General features: G+C 37.5%; 1 long non-coding RNA gene across 1 annotated transcript; it reads right to left on the reverse strand.

The window, feature by feature from the left end:
- Nucleotides 1-12,080: 12,080 nt before the first annotated feature.
- On the reverse strand, nucleotides 12,081-15,284 carry LOC147482383 (uncharacterized). The gene is made up of 8 exons (XR_015204413.1): nucleotides 15,157-15,284; nucleotides 14,551-14,682; nucleotides 14,184-14,463; nucleotides 14,014-14,103; nucleotides 13,474-13,925; nucleotides 13,070-13,388; nucleotides 12,724-12,946; nucleotides 12,081-12,335 (listed from the first exon to the last, which is right to left on the reverse strand). It is a non-coding gene; the product is annotated as an uncharacterized LOC147482383 (long non-coding RNA).
- Nucleotides 15,285-20,345: the final 5,061 nt, after the last annotated feature.

Consider the following 20,345-nt stretch of genomic DNA (forward strand, 5'->3'; position numbering starts at 1 on the left):
ATGCATCCGAGAGAAGCAAGTGACTTTATTGAATGTTTAGAAGCTTGTGGCCTGTCAGATTTATCTTTTAATGGCTTCTTTTTCGCATGGAGTAATAAGGTGGATGGACCTGGCAGGATTATGACAAAAATAAACCGAAGCTTGGTAAATAGTCTATGGTTGGCTCAGTATCCATCATCTAAGGCAGAATTCCTCCCACACGGCATTTCTGATCATTCCCCTATTCTCATAGAGTGAAAAGTGCCAAGCAGGAAAACTGGCCCATTTAGATTCAAAAGTTACTAGGTGGAGCAACCGGAATTTCATGCTATCCTAGAAAAGGTGTGGCAAATTCTTGTTTATTCCAATCCCATGTATATTCTTATGCAGAAGCTAAAGCTTTTGAAGGAAAGGCTCAAGCCTTGGGCACGGAAGAATTTTTCTGACCTCCATGGTAGAATTATAAGAGCTAGGGAGGAGCTATATGATATCCAGAAGCTTTTGCAAGATTCCCTTTTCAATTCACACCTTGGCCAAAGTGAAAAATCTGCTCTTAAAAAGTACCAGACTCTTGCTAGTGCGGAAGCTTTTGAGATTCAGCTTAAGGAAAAGGGTGACTAGATGTTGGAAGGTGACAAGTGCACTGCCTATTTCTTCAATATCCTTAAAGAAAAAAGAGCTAGAAGTGGCATCTGATCTCTCCAAGATGATTAAGGAGACACAGTCCAAGGACAAGAAGACATTATTAAGATGATTGTCGAGTTCTATAAATGGATGCTTGGCACAAAAGGGGAGGAGATCTCTAGTCTAGTTTTCTTCCAAATCTTACCAGTCAAGACCACAGTCAATGCTTCATTTCCTTGGACTCTGAGGTGACAGAAGATGAAATAAAGCAAGCACTCTTTGAGATGGAGGACAATAAAGCACCTGGCCCAGATGGATATACTCCTTTTTTCTTTAAGAAATGTTGGGCTACTATTGGTCTTGATTTTATTTTGGCAGCTCAAAATGCTTTTAGATTTTGTAAACTCCCCAGAGGGGTCAATGCAACCCTTCTTTGTCTAGTTCCCAAAATAATTAACCCATCCCAGACAGAAGATTTTATTGCCTTATGTAACACTATATATAAGTGCATGTCTAAAGTTCTTACAAATAGACTGAAATTGGTGATTAATGATTTGGTTTATCCTAATCAATCAGCTTTTATCCCTTGCAGGACCATACAGGATAACATCTTACTTTCTCATGAGCTTCTACGAGGGTATGATAGGAAACATGGCGCTCCGCGGTGCTCTATCAAAGTAGACATCCGGAAAGCTTTTGATATGGTTAGCTGGGATACTATACAAGTTATTTTGCATACCTTCAAGTTTCCCCCCCTTATGTGCAAATGGATCCAGATGTGTGTTTTCTCTCCTTCTTATTCAGTGATGATCAATGGAGCCGCGGAAGGATTCTTCCCTGGTGCCCGAGGCTTGAGACAAGGAGATCCTTTATCTCCGTATCTGTTTGTTTTGGTTATGGAAATTCTCAGCTGTATTCTCTTCAGAAGCATCAATGAGAAACAAATCCAGTTTCACCCTAAATGCAAGAGAGTGAAACTATCACACCTTATCTTCGCAGACGATGTCCTTCTCTTTTGTAAAGGGGATAACAACTCTATACTTGCGGTTAAAGAATGCCTCCTGGAGTTTGGAAGGGCAACTGGACTACACATCAATACTCACAAGACCACCATACTTACTGGTACCCTTAACCATCAAGATGCTCAATCACTTGCTTCTATATTAGGAGTTGAATTGGTAAAACCCCCTGTCAAGTACTTGGGCCTTCCTCTGATCTCGGGAAGATTTGGCATAAGAGAATGCCAACCTTTAATTGAACGAGTCACCCAAAAGGTTACAAATTGGAAAGCCCAACAACTCTCTCATGCAGTAAAAGCCATGTTGATCACGTCAGTTCTTCTATCCTTCCATATATATTGGGCTAGAACGTTCATTCTGCCTAAAATGGTTCTGGATCAAGTTGAGAAAATTTGTGCACGTTTTCTATGATCCTCTATTGGATTGTAGAAAGCCTTTCATCATGCTAGCTGGTATACCATGAGTAAACCAAAATATGAAAGAGGACTTGGATTTGTAAATCTTCAAAGATAGAACCGGGGAGCCTACTACAAATTAGTCTTCAAAGTAGCAATCAAAGAGGAAACTATATGGGTGGATTGCACTTGGAAACACCACATAAAACAACAATTGTTCTGGACTATGACAACTCCGAAGGACTGTTCTTGGTCTTGGAGAAAAATCCTAGATGCCCGAAAGGATGCTAAGAAGCTCATCAAGTATATGATCGCTAATGGTGAGAATACGCTGCTCTGGCATGATATCTGGTGTGGCAGCTCTCCTTTCCTGTTTAATGTCGATGCCTTGTCAGCGTGGCAGTTTCCTATGGATGCCAAGGTTAGTTATTTGTTAGATAATGGTAATTGGAATTACCTCCTCATGCTGTCTTCTAATCTCAAGACTGAAATTCTCACTACCAGCATCTATAGAAATCTCCTACAAGACAAGATAGTGTGGACTCCCCACCAGAGTGGTCTCTATACCTCTAGTAGTGCCTACACCATTCTCAGCCCAGCTGGAAACAAAGTGAGGTAGTATAACTTTGTGTGGGGAAAATGGGTTCTACCAAGGCATTCCTTCACATGTTGGCAGCTCTTCTCTAACACTATACCTACCCAAGACCGTCTGGTGCGAAGAAAAGTCATTTCTCACTCTACATGCTGCTTATGTAATAGCAGTAGAGAACACTCTAAGCATCTTTTCTTTGAGTGCCCTTACTCCTAGCAGACCATATCCAAGATTAAAGAGCTACTCTGTATCTCTACTGATGCTAGATCTTCTAATCGAGAATGGTCATCCATCATCAGGCTTTGCAAAAGGCATGAATTAGGGGAAGTGTACAAAGTTTACTTATGCGCTGCTGGGGACGCCATCTGGAAAGAGAGAAACAGGCAACACTTTCAAGGCTCTAGCAGGAATGCATTGGAGCTGTTCTACAAACTGGAACGAGACCTCAAAAACTACCTAGTAGTCCTAAAACCACAGGTAAAGGATTCTTTGGATGCCCGAGCTCTGGGTACCAGAATAGGGCTCAACCTGCAGTTCAAGTTCCCTGTGTCTACTGGCTGCTCTTGGGATCCACCACTCAAAAATAGAGTTAAGCTCAATACTGATGGAAGCTTAAGCAGTAATGGTGCTGGACATGGAGGGGCAATACGAGACAGCCAAGGTCAAGTGGTTGCGGCTTTCACAGGAAAAGGCGGAATGCAATCAGTGCTATTCCCAGAACTTTTAGCTATTGACGTCGGGTTAAAAAGATGCATCCATGAGAGGATTCTAAAAGTGGAAGTTGCGTCAGATTTGCTGAGGGCAATAAATGCTATTAATAAGTAAGAGAAGCCCCCTTGGTACTGCCTGGACTTAGTCACTACCATCCAAAATATAAGTCTCCTCTTTGAGTACATCTCCTTCAGTCATGTGGTACGAGAGACGAATAGGGCAGCAGACTATTTGGCTATTATTAGCCCATCACAGGATGCACATAATGTAATTTCTTTTTTCTTTGTCCCCCGATCAGCCCCTTCATAGTATTGTGGAGGAGGATTCCCAAGGAACAACCTATGTAAGAGTTTCTTAAGCAATACAACAGGTGAGGGCCTGCCAATCCCTAGCTTAACAAAAAAAAAAAAAAAAACTTAAGCACAGGGGTGGGAGGAATGGATAAAAAGGATTTTGGAGGGTCCTCGTCTTGAGTAGTGAAGACTTGTTTAGGTAAGAGGTCTTCAAACTCGGAAGATAGATCAACATAAGGATCTAAGATAGGAGTAGACTCGAAAAGGGCGTTGACTTCCTCTAAGTAAGAGTCATCGTCGAAGTCGGAACTACCAAAGGAAAGGAATTGGTGCATCTGATTTTCTGGAAATATATTGTTGAAATAATCTTGAGCTAAGCTCTCAATCATGCTAACTTCCCCATCCATAGATGAATCGGGTAACTGTTTCATCATTTTGAAACATTTACCTCAACAGAAAGATGGCCAAAGGACATGGACATCGAATCATCGCGACAGTTTATGAGTGCGTTGGCAGTAACCAAGAAGGGACGCCCTAAAATGATAGGAACATATTCATTAGTGACTTCTGTGTCTTGGATAACGAAGTCTGCTGGGTAGTAAAAATCTTGAACTTTGACGAGCACGTTTTCAACAACACCCTTAGGATACTTAATAGAACGGTCAGCTAATTGCAACGTCATTTTAGTTTGTTGCATCTCTTGGAGACCTATTTGTTTATATAGATAGTAAGGGAGTAAGTTAACACTCGCCCCCAGGTCTAATAGAGCAGTCATCGTGTGGGTATCTCCCAAGGTGCATTGTACAGTAGGACGACCAGGGTCCTTGTACTTAACGATTCCATTATGTTCAAATAGAGTTGGAAACTGTTTAGTTAAAAAGGCGTCTTTTGGTATATTTGTTTTCCGTCTAGTAGTGCACAACTCTTTCAGAAACTTAGCATGTTGTGGTAACTTTTTAATAGCGTCAAGAAAAGGTAGGTTTATAGTTAGATTTTTAAAAACTTCCCTAATCTCATCAAAATTGGTATCCTTGTGTAACATGGCTAGTCTCTGGGGAAACGGTGGGTTCTCTCTATATTTAGCATATAGATCAATAGGAGTTTTAACCCTGGCCGCTTTTCTCTTGGGTTAAGGTTCGACTGGTACCTCTACAGGAGTAAGATCTTCAGTTACGACTTCGGTATCTAGTAAATTATTAGGTGTAATGACCACTGGTGGGGTAACAACTGGCATAGTTACGGCGTTATCAACCACTCTGCCATAACGGAGAGTGGTGATGGCATTTAACTCACCTATATTTATATTTTCATTACTAGTATTACCGGTTACTTCAAAGACTGTGTTTGGCATTTTAGGATTAGATATAGCTTGACCTGGAAACACACATTTTGGTTGGGCTTTCTCTTGGGCTAACTGTTGTATGGAATGATTAATAGATTGTAAAATCTGTTGGTTAGCCTGCATGTAGGCTTCGAAACGATCCGGTTGTGAAGGTGTAGTGGCCACAGGTGGTGTGACTGGAACTATCTCACGTTGATTATTAACGGGTGGGTTGTGATAGTTATTATTAACTGGAACGATACCTCTATTAGCATTATAATTATTGTTATAATTATTATAATTACCTTGTCCTTGTCTTTGTGGAGCTTGGTTGTAATTGTTCGCTGGCCTAACATTTTGATTATTAAACCCTGGAGGTGTAACTTGTTGATTATTTTTCCAACTGAAGTTGGGGTGTTGTCTCCAAGGTTGGTTAGGTTGGTTATTTATGAAACAAACATTATCCGGCTATACTGGTGGTTGTTCATAGAGGAGAGGACAATAGGAGTCGGAATGCTCAAGGCTGTAACAGAAATTACATGGAAGAATGTTGACATTCATGACTGGAGTAGGCTTATGTTGAATAGAAATGGCTTCTTCCTTTTTAGTGAGAGATTTGATTAGAATTCTAAGCTCGGGATCAAATTTAACCTCAAACATACTGGCAGCCTTGACTGTGGAAGAAGAATTACTGGACCGGGGGATGTCATTGACCCCCCAGTTATTTTGACGCTTAGATTGATCTTCTAAAAACCTATAAGCCTCTGAGGCACCTTTACTAAGGAAACTCATCCCAGTCATTATGTCAAGAACCTCTTTATGGTGATGTAAAAACCCTTTGAAAAAGGCACGAACAAGCATGTCTTTCGCAAAGTTATGATGTGGACACTCGATAAGAAGATCAATGAAACGGTTCCACACCTCTAAAAAGGATTCATGAGGATTCTGGCGGAAGAAATGAAACTTTTGAAGCATTTCATGTCTTCAGAGGTGGGTAAAACTGTTCCATGAACAATTGAACGAGGTTGGCCTATGAGTCCACAGAATTAGGTGATTAGGCAGTTAACCAAGATGATGCCTTATCGGCTAGGGTGAAAGGAAACACCCTAAGTTTAATTTGTTCCGAACCTACGATAGGATGATGAAATATGGAAAGAACTTGTTCAATCCTACGCATATGCTGATAAGGCTTCTCGTGGTCTAAACCATGAAAAACCGGTAACAAATTAAATATATTCGGGGGAATTCGAAAATCCCCCACTGGGTCTACAAGAACGATGCAAGACTTAGGGCTATTGTTAAGGACCTTATAAAAGTCAGAGAGAGGACTCTCTGTTTCTTCAGCCATTAATGCAGGTGTAGTGTGTGGTATTCTAGATAGGCATGTGCGTTGACGCTTATGATAAATAACAGAAGATGGTTTACTAGTACTAGACCTTAATCTCATGCAAGGCTAAGGCCAATATGAATATAAACCACTAACAGCAGTCAAAACAACCCTTATATGCTAGAATTAAAAACTCCTCTGACAGAATAGGCCATGAGTGGAAGAAGGAGTACCTGAATGCCTCCTTGCTATGCATTTGAATAGCGTCTTGTATACGCAATCTTAGTGTATTTACGAAGTTGGAAACACTGAATAACTTGAACGAAGAGAGATGGAACTAACCTGCGAAAAATTAGGCTTTCGTCAGAAGGGGTGCGGGTGGGCTTGGAAACAAGCTTACAAAGGCGCGGGCACACTCTTGCTTGACACGAATTCCAGTAACTTGAGGGCGTGCGCGCTCACAAAATAGAGTACCTAGGGCGCGGGCGCACTCAAGGTAGAATTTTGAAAAAAATTATATTCTGGACCAAATAAACACAGTTAGAACCAAACAAGGGTGGGTGGGTTTAATGGGGTTTTGGTAGGATCGAAAATACAAAGGGAAACGAATCTAAAATTAACTAAGATGGCAACGACGCCATTTGATAAATGTAAAAACAATAGTTTTACCTACTCTTAACTAATTATGCTATGAATAAGTAAAACTAAAACTATTTTACCCTATATGATCAAAGTTATCTACTCTCGATTATCATGCAATATGTGGAGTAGAGAATTTGTTCCACTCTTAGTTTATTTAGACGTAAGTTTCCCTAGTTTAATCGATTCTAATAAAATTAATGAGAGTAATGGGTTGTGATTATACTAATATGGTAATTGAACTAATTAAATTGTTCTAACTTATACTAAGGCAATTAAATACTAAGATGTGAATATGGAGAAGGGATTAGGGGGATTTGATTCCACTTTGATTGATTCCTAATATGCTAGTGTAGATTATTGCAATCCTAACCAATAAAAATTAAGTAATTGATCTCTAATTATTCATGGCAATCTCTACCAACTAATAATTAGCATGTGAGGAAGTTTAACCCATTCTCATGGCAAATCAACTAACCTACTATAGTGAAACTCTTAAAAAGCAATAATCCTAACTAACACATCAAGTCTTCATCAAACCCCTCTAATGGAAGTTTCGCTAGAAGTCATTAGACTATCATTAATAGAAGAATAATAAGAAGACATAATGAAGAACAATAACTTGGCTTTTATTAATCTAATGGAAGAGAGTCTAAGACTTAAAACTATGTTAAAGACTAAGTATTGAATAATCAACTAACTTAAAACTAATGAAAAAGTTATATGAATTAAATCCTATGTAGATAAGAGTTATGCCTTAGTCCTCTTTATATAAGAGAGTGCTAGGTTTACAATTTCGTGCATGGGCTTTGGAGCCATATTTTGGGCCCTGAAATCAAGCTCAAAACTTAATTACTTAAGTCCAAAAAGGGTTTCTCTACTGGAAATTACTACAACAGCCTTTTTGTCCACTTCTGCTCCTCTGATTAGGTCAAGGCTTAAACCATTAGAAATCTCTTTCTGAGCCAGTTGTTTTGACATATAATAGGCCCAATTCCGAGGTCTAAGTCTCAAAGATACGGCCTGCGGAAATTTTGTTGACTTTTATGCTCTATTTCTGCTCACGTTGACTTTGACCAGGCTTTAAAAAGGCTTTTTCTCCTTGAATCTTAGCCTTTAGTGATAGAACTTCTTAGCAACTAACTTTTGCTCCTTTATCTCGCAAAAGTGACATATTTCTTCTCATATTCGACTCCAATACCTGAAATACACAAAAACACATAAACAGTACTAACTCTTTTTATTATACACATATTTGGTCTAAATATAATGATATTAAGGGGTTAAAACTACAGTTTTGGGCTCTTATCAAAAATCATTCCTGGTTTAGATAAGAGTTCATACGCACGTAAGATACGAGCTATGAGAGAAGGCTGGTGCTCAAATTGTCAAACATCAACTTTCCCCTTTTTCAACCTCATAGTAAAAATTCAGTTTTTACGGTTTTCATGTGCCAGCCACCTACTCATCGAGCACAGCTGAGGAGAGTAATCCAGCCGTCTGGTTGGGATTGACTCAAGTTTTCAAAAACTTCTAAGTCTTGGGGATCTGATTTAAAATGACCCACCTTTTTAAAATTTCAGTCAAACTTATTCAAAACCCAAAAAAATTAATTAAAAGTTTTCCTTCTGCTATTTGTACATATTTCCCTATAATTCCTTTACAGTTCTTTCCATCATATGTTTTTCATCCACCGTTAGATATAAGTGTACCCTATCCGTTACGTTGCATTTTTCATGCTGATCATTTTGGTACCTCACAGGTCAAGATCGGACCCGTAACAAAGCATAGATCGGCTCTTGAAGTTGGCAAGGCACTGAGGACAAGATCAGAATTTCCTGATTTCATTTGGGCTTGGCCCAAAATTTCAATTTCATTAAAGAGGCATGTGTCATCCACCCATTTAACCCATCCGACTGCCCAACTTCCCTTCTTCTTCCTCATAAAATCCCCAACCCTAGCCGCCCCCACCAGCTCGTGATCGCCCCTATCCAACTCGCGACCGTGACCTCACCACAACACACCACCATTCCAAATTTTTACAGTCTGCCCCATTTTCAACCCCCTTTCCAACTCAAAACCCCAACTTTATCAATCCCTACTCTAAATGGCTCGAGTTCTTAAAATCGTGCCGAAGCAAAATTTTCAAAACCTCTTTAATTCCGATCTATTTGAAGTGCACTTCAAGGCTGAAATTAGAAGAAGAGAATGGGAACTCTTGGTTTTGTTGGAAGGTGCGGCTTATTCTCCCTCTCTAACTCTTTCGTTTTATAACTGCATGCTTAGAAAGGAGGATGACTGCATCACGGTTGTCAAGGATGGCCGCTCGCTGGAGCTCACCAAGGAGGTGGTGAGTGGAGTTCTAAGGATTCCTCTGAAGGCTTATATATGTTTAGATGGAACAATCCCCAGACGGTAAGACCATCAACGTGATGATGTTAGAGACACTTCTCGAGGCGGCGAAAAATCCCAAGTCTTACTACGCATTTCAGAGTCCGCTATGAAGGAACCAGTTGGCAGTATCTAATTGGACAGCCTACAACCTGCTAGGCTCAGCCAAGCCTTCAAATATAGGTAAGGTGATGCTTCATCTTTTATAGATTCTTCAAGAGCAGAAGAACAGCTTTTGCATTGTCTCTTTTATCCTTGAGCAACTCTACAAACCGAAGAAGTCAACTACCCCTCTATAAGTGCTGGTCACTAGGATCATGCAGCATTGGGGGTTCGAGCCCATAGACGCCCTAGTTGAGGTCAAGGACGCTACCACAGGTCCTATCTATGCCGACTGCATCCAGAAGTTACGGCTTCCACACTGGCCGAGCACGCCGCAAGCACGCCTCGACCGAAAGGTGGATTACTTCGCTGAAGATGCCACTCGACAGTTCACTCAACCCATGGACGGAATTCACTTCCTCCATGGAGGTCAGAGGATTCTACATTCGTATCTCCACCAGCTCAGGGAAACTCAAAGGAACATTATAGCGGAACAGCGGACCATCAGAGAGGAGCAGCGACGTTTTCAGAACAGTGTCACTAGAACACTGCAGAGCATCAGAGACGCGCTCTCACATAGTGATGATAGACATGCTAGGTCCTGACGTCAGCAAGGAGAAGGATCTTCTAGACGTCGAGACGAGTCACGCACGGACTCTGACTAGGATTCTCCCTAGTGTTCATATAGTTGAATTTCTTTTTTTCTATTTCTTTTTTTACGTGTATGACGTAGTATAAGTTTAATTATATGCTTAATATTATTTGCTTGTTTTATTTTGCTTTTCTTGTGGAATTTGGTATATAAGTAGAAAGTAAAACAGATACATCATGCCAAAAAAATTCCATTTTTCTTTCATGCATTTCATATATGTTTTCAAAAAAATACAAAAATCCAAAAAGATTTTATAGTAGATTGAATAAATATCCTTAGTATAATAAACCATGTATTTCTCGTTTTATATCAAACAACCTACGCCCCAAACTTATTTGGGGGTGGCGTATTTTCATCATGAAGAACAGAATACAAGTGTATCACCATTTTTGCTCATGTGTCTATGGTAATCTCTTTCCTTATCTCTTCATACTTTGAGGACAAAGCATAGTTCAATTTGGGGGTGGTATAGTAACATTTTGCAAAAACTATGCATTTTCTATATATTAGATATAATAGTATATTTCTTCCTTTCTAAATTTTTTTTGAAAAAGACCAAAAATATTTTTCCGTTTAGTATTAAAAAGTCTTGTTTCCTTTTTCTATGATAAATAAAAAGTTTAGAAGTCTCACTATAGCAATAGAGTAAGGATTTGTTCTTCGTACTTAGACTAATAGACGTACAATAGTTTCTGTATGTTTTCATGAATGACATGCATCAACATTTGTTTGTATATAGTAGTGAGTTTCTGAAGCCAAGGTTAGAATAATTAAGTTCCATATCCTGTGAGAATCTAGCCAAAAGCCTCATCTGAATGATTATTGAGTGATAACACAAAGGATGTCCGGATAGAAAGACCACACGTCCACTTGCTTGATCACTACACCATATCCTAATAGAGAATTTAGGCCCTTCTTGGATCAATATAGCCAAATAAACGTTCAAAACCCAAAAATATAGTTTTTCCTCTAGTTACCCCTCTTGAGCATTCAACCTTTTCTAAAAGCCTTTTATTCTTCACTAAAAATTCCTAACCCATTACAACACACAATAAAAAGCTTACCCAGCTGACAAGTTGAGAACTGGATGGATATCAGAAAAAGAGAAGAGAAGACCTTGTACAAAAACAGAACAGTTATTTGCTTCAAAAAGAAAATAACAGAAAGAGAAGAAAAGAAAGACCCATGAAAAACCAAAAATCCAAAATATTCAAATGAGTCAAAAAAATCGAATCTCTTAAAAGTTCAAAATCAAAAGGAGCCGATATCATAAACAAAAGGAAACAAAAGCAAAGTTAGAACTCCCAAAATTTAAAATCATATGGAGTCACAAAGCCAAAGGGCTAAATGAATGTATCACAATTCGGAAGTAAAAGAACAAAACGAGGTTCTTCTCTAGTTACAAGTATCTTGAAGACCCAGTTTTTCAACTTATCAAATTTTGTTTTTCCCTTCCTTTTTCTTTCTAAATCATCACCCTAGCCCTGTAACTCTTAATAAAATACATCTAGCTCGATTAGGAATAAGATGGTGTGATAGTAAGTGGCAAGCGTGATCAATCGACCCCGATTTCTTTGGACGCACTACACCAAAAACAACATTTATTAATGGTTATATCTATTACTTATATTTTTACTAACGGTTATATCCGTTAGTTCTAGGGCGTCACTGTCACTTAGGCCAAATTTAGTAACGGTTATATCCGTTACTAAAATTCTTTGTAACAGATAGCCAATTGTTGATAGACCCAATTAAATTTGTAATTACTAACGAATATAAGTGTTAGTCAAGTTTGCGCGCTTCAGCTTATAGCGGGAAAAGAATTTTGTATGTAACGGATATATCCGTTAGTAATGGATGTGTCACTTGCTATTTACTAACTATTGTTTGTAACGGAAATATCCGTTAGTAATGTGTAACCACTTAAAAAAAAATCCTAGGTCAACTAATGTCCACCCTGCATATCTAATTCTAGCAAATATGATATAAATATCACATTCCACAAACTTAATCAACAAATGAATAACAAAAAACAAAACCACCAATCAATTAAATATTATTATAAAAATATAGTCATTAATCTAAATCCCAATTTACAAATCAAACTTACATAGAACAGATCGAATTCACCTAACCTAATTTTGGGATGTCTAATATCTTGTCATAGAAGATCACATTTATGACCCAACTCATATATGTGCATGCTCACGTCAAAGTTGGTCAGAACATTAATCCCACTATTCAATTGCTAAAATGTTGTAAACACGAGCAACAACCTTTTCTTGAGTACCTGCAACAAATAAGAAATCAATTAAGTCACATGCAATTAAAGGAATAGAGCTAAGCAATTCACAAGTGATTAACAAGTAAATTACCAACTTCCATGCACTAATACAAACCTAACCCCCTAAGTAAGTCAACAAGTAAAAGGGATACTACAAAATTCTTGGGAGCTCCTTCGAGTCCAGGGTGCATTATGTGGTGACCTGTAATACCTATTTCCATGTCTCTCAAAGTCAAAGACATTGTTAAAATTTCCAATTCATTGAGTGAAATGACCCGTAACCATATTTATTACAAAAGTAGAAGCGGAACACCAAAAAATAACTAAATACTAATATTGGTGAATTCTTGGCATTTTTTTAACTAAAGATATTATGAATGGAAAAGCACAACACCTCGTTGAATTCTCGGAACATCCATTTTGACAAGTTGGACCACCTTCTTGATGATGTTGTGCTCGGATGATTATAGAATTGTTCGGCATGCCTTAGAAAGAGATATACCAGCACGAATATGAAAATAAACGATGATAGTAGGAGCATCCCCAGGCCTACTGCCATAAGCCTCTTCTTTAACAAAGAAGGATTAGAAATAAAGCTCGCCTTGACAAAAAAGTTTCTAAAATAAAAACATAAGCACACAAAATCAGAAACAGTAACAAGTCTTCACCTAAGAACTGAATACCCAGATAAATAACACACATTCAAGCCTATATTTCTAAGGACTGAAATTTAAGTATACCTGTCAAACATGTTTTGCAATATGCACCAATTCAAAGTCCATTCAAGAGTCTTGTTTAGCAATAAATGATTTTTTCCCATTTCAACCAGAATTAACTGCAAGACCAGTACCCGGGACCCATTTAGAGATGGAAAAAGAAAGCACGCCCTTGTTAAGCATTCTGATCAAGTAATTCTCTTTGCGCATTATTCGCATGACTACATCATGTGCAGAGAGATCTTTCACCACACAAAGTTGTTGTGACCTTTGTACCTGAACAACCTTTTCAAGAATGGATGCCCATGGGGTGGTTTGAACTTCACTATCCGTAACGTGAAGACTGCAGTAAAACAAAGGCAAATAATCATAAAATTGTCCAAATATTTTCTCAAGGATCAAGGAATTAGATCGAAAGTTCAAGATACCTGTTATAATAGAAATGACGAATCTCCAAGGTGTCCTTCAATTGCACAAAAAACCTCAAAAAGCAGGAGACCCAATACACGGAAAATAATCCAAGATACCCAATAATGATACATTTAGCAGGTGTTAAAAGAGTGAATGGGTGAAGATGTAGTGCCTCCTTTGCCAGATCACATGGCTTAGTCCCTGACTCAACTGGTTCATGAATGATGAGAAACTGCATGTTGAAGGGGAAGTAGCATGAACATTATTGCTCAAGGTCTTATCCAGCCTTTGCTTTTTTCTCAGCTCCTTTTCCTCCTCATTGGAAGATCTTCTTTTCAATTTATGTGTCGATTTTTCTGTTTTGTCATCTACAGCAGAATTTTCAAGCTTACTTCGGGATGGGGGACTATAACCTTCATCGTCATCGTAATCATCATCATCATAGTATACCAATCTGCCAGGTATTGGTCTAAAAAGAGAGGTAAAAGCTTATGAATATTCCAAACGACCCATGAAGAGGAACACTGAATACGATTTTTTTTATGAAGTTATAATACCTTAAGCTGAATCTGGTTCCGTTAGATACGGGTTGAGCTTCATGCTTTCTGATGTGTGAGGACTGAGCAGACGTACTATCCTCTTCATCACTGACAAAATAACCAAGTTCAACACATCAGTGAGAGGTAAATGCTTTATCACAACACTCATCATGCATTTAGGTACAAACCTGTCCTCATTAAAGTAATCTTCCTCTTCTTTCTCAAGAGCACGTTCATCAATTCACTTTCTTGGGTCCATGGCATTGACAGAGCCTCTTACTTCGCTGTTTTCACGGTACTGATGAAAGGAAAACTTGTCAGAACTTCTGGTATTAAAGAGTTTTCGAGAGAGAGAGAGACCTGCTCATATTTAGCTTTTAATGCATTAATACTTGTAAAGTTATCAAATTTAACTAATTGATTCCAAAACGTATCAATTAAAAATGCAACCAAGGTTTTGAGATTCTCCTGCAAAATAATAAAAAGAAAAATATTAAGTATGCATCAAAAAATACTTGTACTAAAGGATAAGAATGGTATAAGCGAGATAAGCACCTTTCAGATATATTCAAAAAGTTCCAAGACTGCAGAATTGAGCAAATTGTATCTATTACCATTACGAACAAAAGCATCCACTAACAGTTTAAGAAGATTGTTCTTAACAATGTGAAGCAAAAGCTGCTCATCCTGAAAATCAATAATGCAATTATTCTTCAATTAGACACTTGAAACCTATTCTAGTTCCATAAATAAAGAAAGGCAGAGTTAAATCAACATGTAATCTTTAATTGATATCACAACAAACAAAATCATTACGAATAGCTAACATCCTATGAATAAATGGTAATCATCAATAGAATGATAGTGGGTCAGGATGATGCGGTAATAATGAGAAAGCATGATGTGTCAGACCTACAAGCACCAGCAAGATTTACATCCACTTCTCAAATATGGAAAATTAGATATCAAGAAATACAGAGACTGTGATTGTCAGAAAACAAATGGTTTTCGGATTCTTTAAGGTCAAAACAAAAACACTCACATGTTAAGAAAGCATAGCAGTTCACAGATAATAATAAAAAGAAAAACAGTTAGAATGATAATAATAAAAACTTCAAATTAAAATAGCTAATGGAAATAAGAAGGGAAAAAAAAACTAACCAGGGGCTTACGCATCCCCCGGCTGACTACTAATTGCTCCAAGTATCTCGTCATCTCTATCCATGTTGCCATCTGCACCAGAAACTTAAATACACGAAAGGCCTTGATTTTTTTACAACAAGGCAAGTCAAGACATAAAACCAATAAAAAGAATTAAGATTATAAGTCATGATAACACTAACAGTTCCAAGTCATGGTAACCACAACCACAACCACAAAAAAGTTTAACGTCATTTGAGTATGTAAGGAAATAAGTGCCCACTGCACTTGAGAGAACGAACCTTGAGTGAATCTATCAAAGAGTTGTGATTGTAACACACTCATGTGAGAACTCACCTTAAGAACGCTCTCCAAAAGCCTCGAAAACAACTCTGTTTTTGCATTTCATTGCTCATGTTTTGAACATTTATCTTTAGATGATTAAATAAGTATACATATGTTATTCTAAGTTCAAAGGAGCTTGTCCTTATTCACCGCTAATGAGATGTATGAACTTATGAGAATAAATAAGGAAACAAGACCCATTTGTACTAAATAGAAGAAGTTTGTGAGTACCTTCACTGGAAAACTCTCACGAGACTTAAGCTCGTCCACTAGGGAATTCCTAGTGGTTTAAGGCTTTGTTGCATATGGTCAATGCAATCGCACTCTGCGAAACAAAATTAGTATAACTTATAATAAATCACTCATTTGAGAACAAGCAAGATGCTATTTAGGGGTGGTGATCAGCTCCCAAATGTGCATTTTATTACCCTTATATTACTGCATTACAGCCCATCTTACGCTTAACAAAAAGACAACTTATAGCTTTTATTGCATTTTTCAGGTTATGGAGTATTTCAAACCACTTATCATAAAAGCCACATCTTAGCACCAAAGAGAGCCTTAATCACGCTTATTATGAAGACCAGAAGCTGCTATGGAAAAGTGTTGAAAAAGTCAAAGTCAACGGTCAAAGTCGAAGGTCAAGGTCAAAGGTCAAAGGTCAAAGCCCTCAACTTAGAAGACCAGAAATGGACGCCCTTATCTCAAAATATGACATTCTCCCAAAACCTATATTGGACGAGAAGAAATCAAAAAGCAAAAGCAAAAGTGAAGTGTGAGGTGTCTACTTTGTAATGGAGAAGGGCAAATCTGTAAAAAGCAAAAGTATGGGTATATAATCCAAAAGTTAGGGAAAGAGAAAGCATCCATTGTTTTAGGATCCAAACTATTTGGTTTGTTTAATTTATTGTCTAGTTTTTCAATTCAAGTCTTTATTTTATTGTTCTTCATTTCCTTTTAATTAAAACTTGTTATTTTCCTTTGTTCTATTTCAATCTTCAATCTTATCTTATTGTTCTTATTTCAATCTTCAATTAATCTTTCTTTCAATGTTTTCATGTCATTTCAATACCAACAACTAAAGCTTTCATGTTTTCATTAGCTTAAAACCAATCTAATCTATACTAAGAGTCTATATTTCTTCTTCATAACTCCCACACTAAAACTCTAAATAATTTAGGATGAACCTCACTTCTAAACAAACTCTTTTGAAGTTACCACCACTGATTACAACTTCACATAACCAAAAATTCATACATGTTACAAATTTTTCCGCTAGTCGCCCCACTGAACCTTTCATCAAACCTTTCATTTTCACCAACAATTCCTTACTCATCTATTAACCCCAAATAAAATAAACTCACCTAAATGATGAGTATGAGAAATAGGATGAAATGTGGAAAAATGAAGCGAAAGACATGTCCCAAATCAAAATTAGTTACTTGCTTCAATTCAGAAAGAAAAAGAAAAGAAAAATATAAATATGTTTCCAAAAATCAAAAGAAAAATAAAAGTTAGAACTCCCCAAAATCACCAAAATCAAATCAAAAGGAATCCAAAAGCTTAAAAGAGCTAAGTATGGAAACTCGTCTTAGAAGCAGGAAAAGAAAATAAGGATTTCTCTCACGTCAATATCTCGAAGACTTTATTCTCTCATACTTATCATTTTTTTTATTTTCCATTCTATTTTCTTCTACACCACCACCTAAGCCCCGTAATACCTAATAAAAGACATTTAGCTCAACTAGGAGTAGGATGGTGTGATAATAAGTAGTATATGTGATTTCTCGACCTCAGCTCCTCTGACTGTCATTGAGATGTGATGAAATATATGTGTGTCACTACACACTGGAGTTAGCAAAACCTGAGTGGAAAAATTATAAGCGAATTTGTGTTTTGACACATACCTGTGAGAACCTATGTAGCGACGCTTTCCAAAGAATCCAGAAACGGCTCTGTTTGTACATACCATTGAAAACTTCATTGCATATATGTTCATATGTAGATGTTTTAATTATTGCATGCATATTAACTTGAGTTTCAAAGGAATTAAACCTCGTTCCCCGCTAGTGAGATTTATAAATATCTTAGATTAATTAAGGGAACAAGCCTTTGTCACTGAGTCGTTGTAGTATAAATGAAGTTTGTGAGTATCTTCTCTGGAAAACTCTCACGAGGCTATAACTCGTCTACTAGAGAATTTCTAGCGGTTTAAGGCCTTGTTGCATACGGTCAATACGACCGCACTCTGCGAAACGAGAACTAGTGTAGGACTACACATTTTTTGCAACTTATCTGTTTTAATGTCTCTTATTTACTTAAGGACAAACAAAATGTTGTTTGAGAGTGGTGTGATAAACACCCAAAACTGTAATATAAAACCCCGTAGAGACATAACAATTTGGTTAATTATGTATTTAATAATCATAAATTAATTGTATTTTCGTGTTTTTACAGGTTTTCGCAATGAAAGTAAAAATAAGGATAAAACCAGTATTTAAGCACGGAATAGTGTGTCTACATAAAGTATTCCGATTTAGCCCATGCAGAGCTCCATGAAGCCTCACTAAAGCCCGAGACTCAAACAGGACATTTCCGGGTCAGAACAGGGTTAACGTGCCAAAAAGCATCAAACTTCCGACAAGCATATCTTATGAACCTGGACTCTAATTCCGGCAAGTGAACCAGCATCAGAATTATTAGTGCGACAAACTCTATCTAATGTCAAATTTTGCAAAATATCAACTGTCGAACTCGCCACTTGACAGAGTACGTGGGCCCACTATGCGAACACATAGAAATTAGTTGCTCATGACCAAGCCCACATGGCAAGCTATCATCATGTATGCCCTCGTGAAATAAACTCTCAAAATCAAACTCTCAAGTCAAAAAATTCATTATTGCACTTAAGACTTTTGTGCACACTTAAGTCTTGATTAGGTAAGAAGCAAAATTCTTGATTAGAACCAAAAAATCAAAACTATGCATTAATGATATGGTTGTGTTTTGAAAATCAAATAGAGAATTGAATGAGATACTTGATTCACGTGGGTGAGGAGAAAAAGGAAGCATTCTCTTATGCTTGAAAAGGAAGAGCCTTCAAGGACTCACAAGTTTTTACTTTCAAGTTTTTTTTTTCTTTTTCCCTTTACTCCATTAGAGAAGTTTCAATTTCTTTCCAAGCTTTCATGTTTTTCTAGTTTGTTTTGTAAGTCTAAACCTGGTAAAAGTTTTCATTCCCAATTACTAATAATTTTCTTTTTTCTGTAAATTAGAATCTTCTCTCCTTTTTTTTTTTTTTTTTTTAATTCTTCAAATTAAATCTCTACAGATTCTATTGATCATGAGCTAAAACCCTCCCTGGTAGAGGGTTAATGATGCTCATGTAAAGATCAAACTTCGTGTAAGGAGACCTGGATCATTGCTTAGGAACATAGGTTGTATGTGACATCCTGTCACAAAATGACAGTGATCGACCAAATTTGGAGTCTTAAGCTCTAGATAAGGTCGCGTGCGCGACCTAGGTGACATTGGGTCTAGTTGCGCGCGCAACCTTCTTGTGAATCCAGGTTTTGAAACTTGAGCGACTGGTCTAGAATAGAACCAGGAATTGAAATGGTATTTCAGAGATGAAATATTAGTTTAATTTCTCATGCTAGCAAGATGGGCTTAGAGATGAGTGCGTGTTGTTAGGGATCGACGCTCTAATCCATTTTGGGTTTGTCTATGAACCCAAAACAGATTAGAGACAGCATAATGCGCAAGTCTTCTTAACTATGGAACTAGGTTTATTTGAGCTCTCCACCCTTCTTTCTCTCTCTCTTTTGTATTAAGTAAATCGGATTTTTGTAAGTTTTAGTAACTTGAACTTCAAGCAACATAGTAGGGTAGTGAAAATAATCACCAATCAAATCCTTCTCACAAGTTCCCTAGTGTAGTCATTCCAGTTAAGTATATCAAGTGTTATAGTCTTTAGGTTTGGGACGAAACCCTTGCTCAAAGTGTATTCCAACGTGCACATGAGCGAGGTACTTGAATAAATTTTGTTTGACTGTGTATGTGATTGGAATCATATATCTACGCAAAGGCCAAAGATCAATCATATGAAAGAAGGTAGTTTATAATTCAAGTTCCTCAAGTATTCTAGGGAAGATTGTGGCGATGTGACTTGGTTCTACTCTGACAAAAAAATAGACAACCAAGTATGTAATCTATGCAAGGAAGAATTCCCAATCTGTGAAGGTTGTGGCTTATGCAAGGGCCGCCATCTTTCAACTATTTGTGAGAATAGTGAGAAAAGTGGTGAGAATAGTGAGAAGAGTGTGAGATGAGAGAAACTGTTGTTCTGTATGTGACAGGCGTGTGAGATGTGCCTAATTAGTGTTATTTTTATCAAATATTGTACGAAGAAATAATAATTTAGTAAGTAGAACTGCATTACATAGCACCTGTCATAACAAGTATATTAGCACTGTCATTACATAATGTCAATACACAAAAACTAAGCATTCAAGCAGTTCAATACAATCATAGCACTAGCACTCCTAAACCATAGCACTGTCATCCAAAATGGCTCCCAAAAAAGCATGACTATCCACAAAATAACAAAAAAAAAAAAAGCACAAATGTATTCACTAGATCTGAGTCAAAGACTGACTTAAGCAAGGTGTACCTACTGAATTCGTTGGGGTGCTTGGTGTATCAACACCATCATCGATATCAATTCCAAGCCAATATTGAAACCACTATTGTTCCTCCCTCCCCTTGGTGCACGTCCTCCTATTGCTCTCCTTGTTGCTCTTCCTCCTTTTCTAGCTAGTGGCACTTGGTGTTGCTCTGCATCATCCACATTGTTTAGACCTTGT

Source organism: Coptis chinensis, chromosome 8 (genome assembly GCF_015680905.1).
Source record: "Coptis chinensis isolate HL-2020 chromosome 8, ASM1568090v1, whole genome shotgun sequence".
In the NCBI taxonomy this organism is placed as follows: Eukaryota; Viridiplantae; Streptophyta; class Magnoliopsida; order Ranunculales; family Ranunculaceae; genus Coptis; species Coptis chinensis.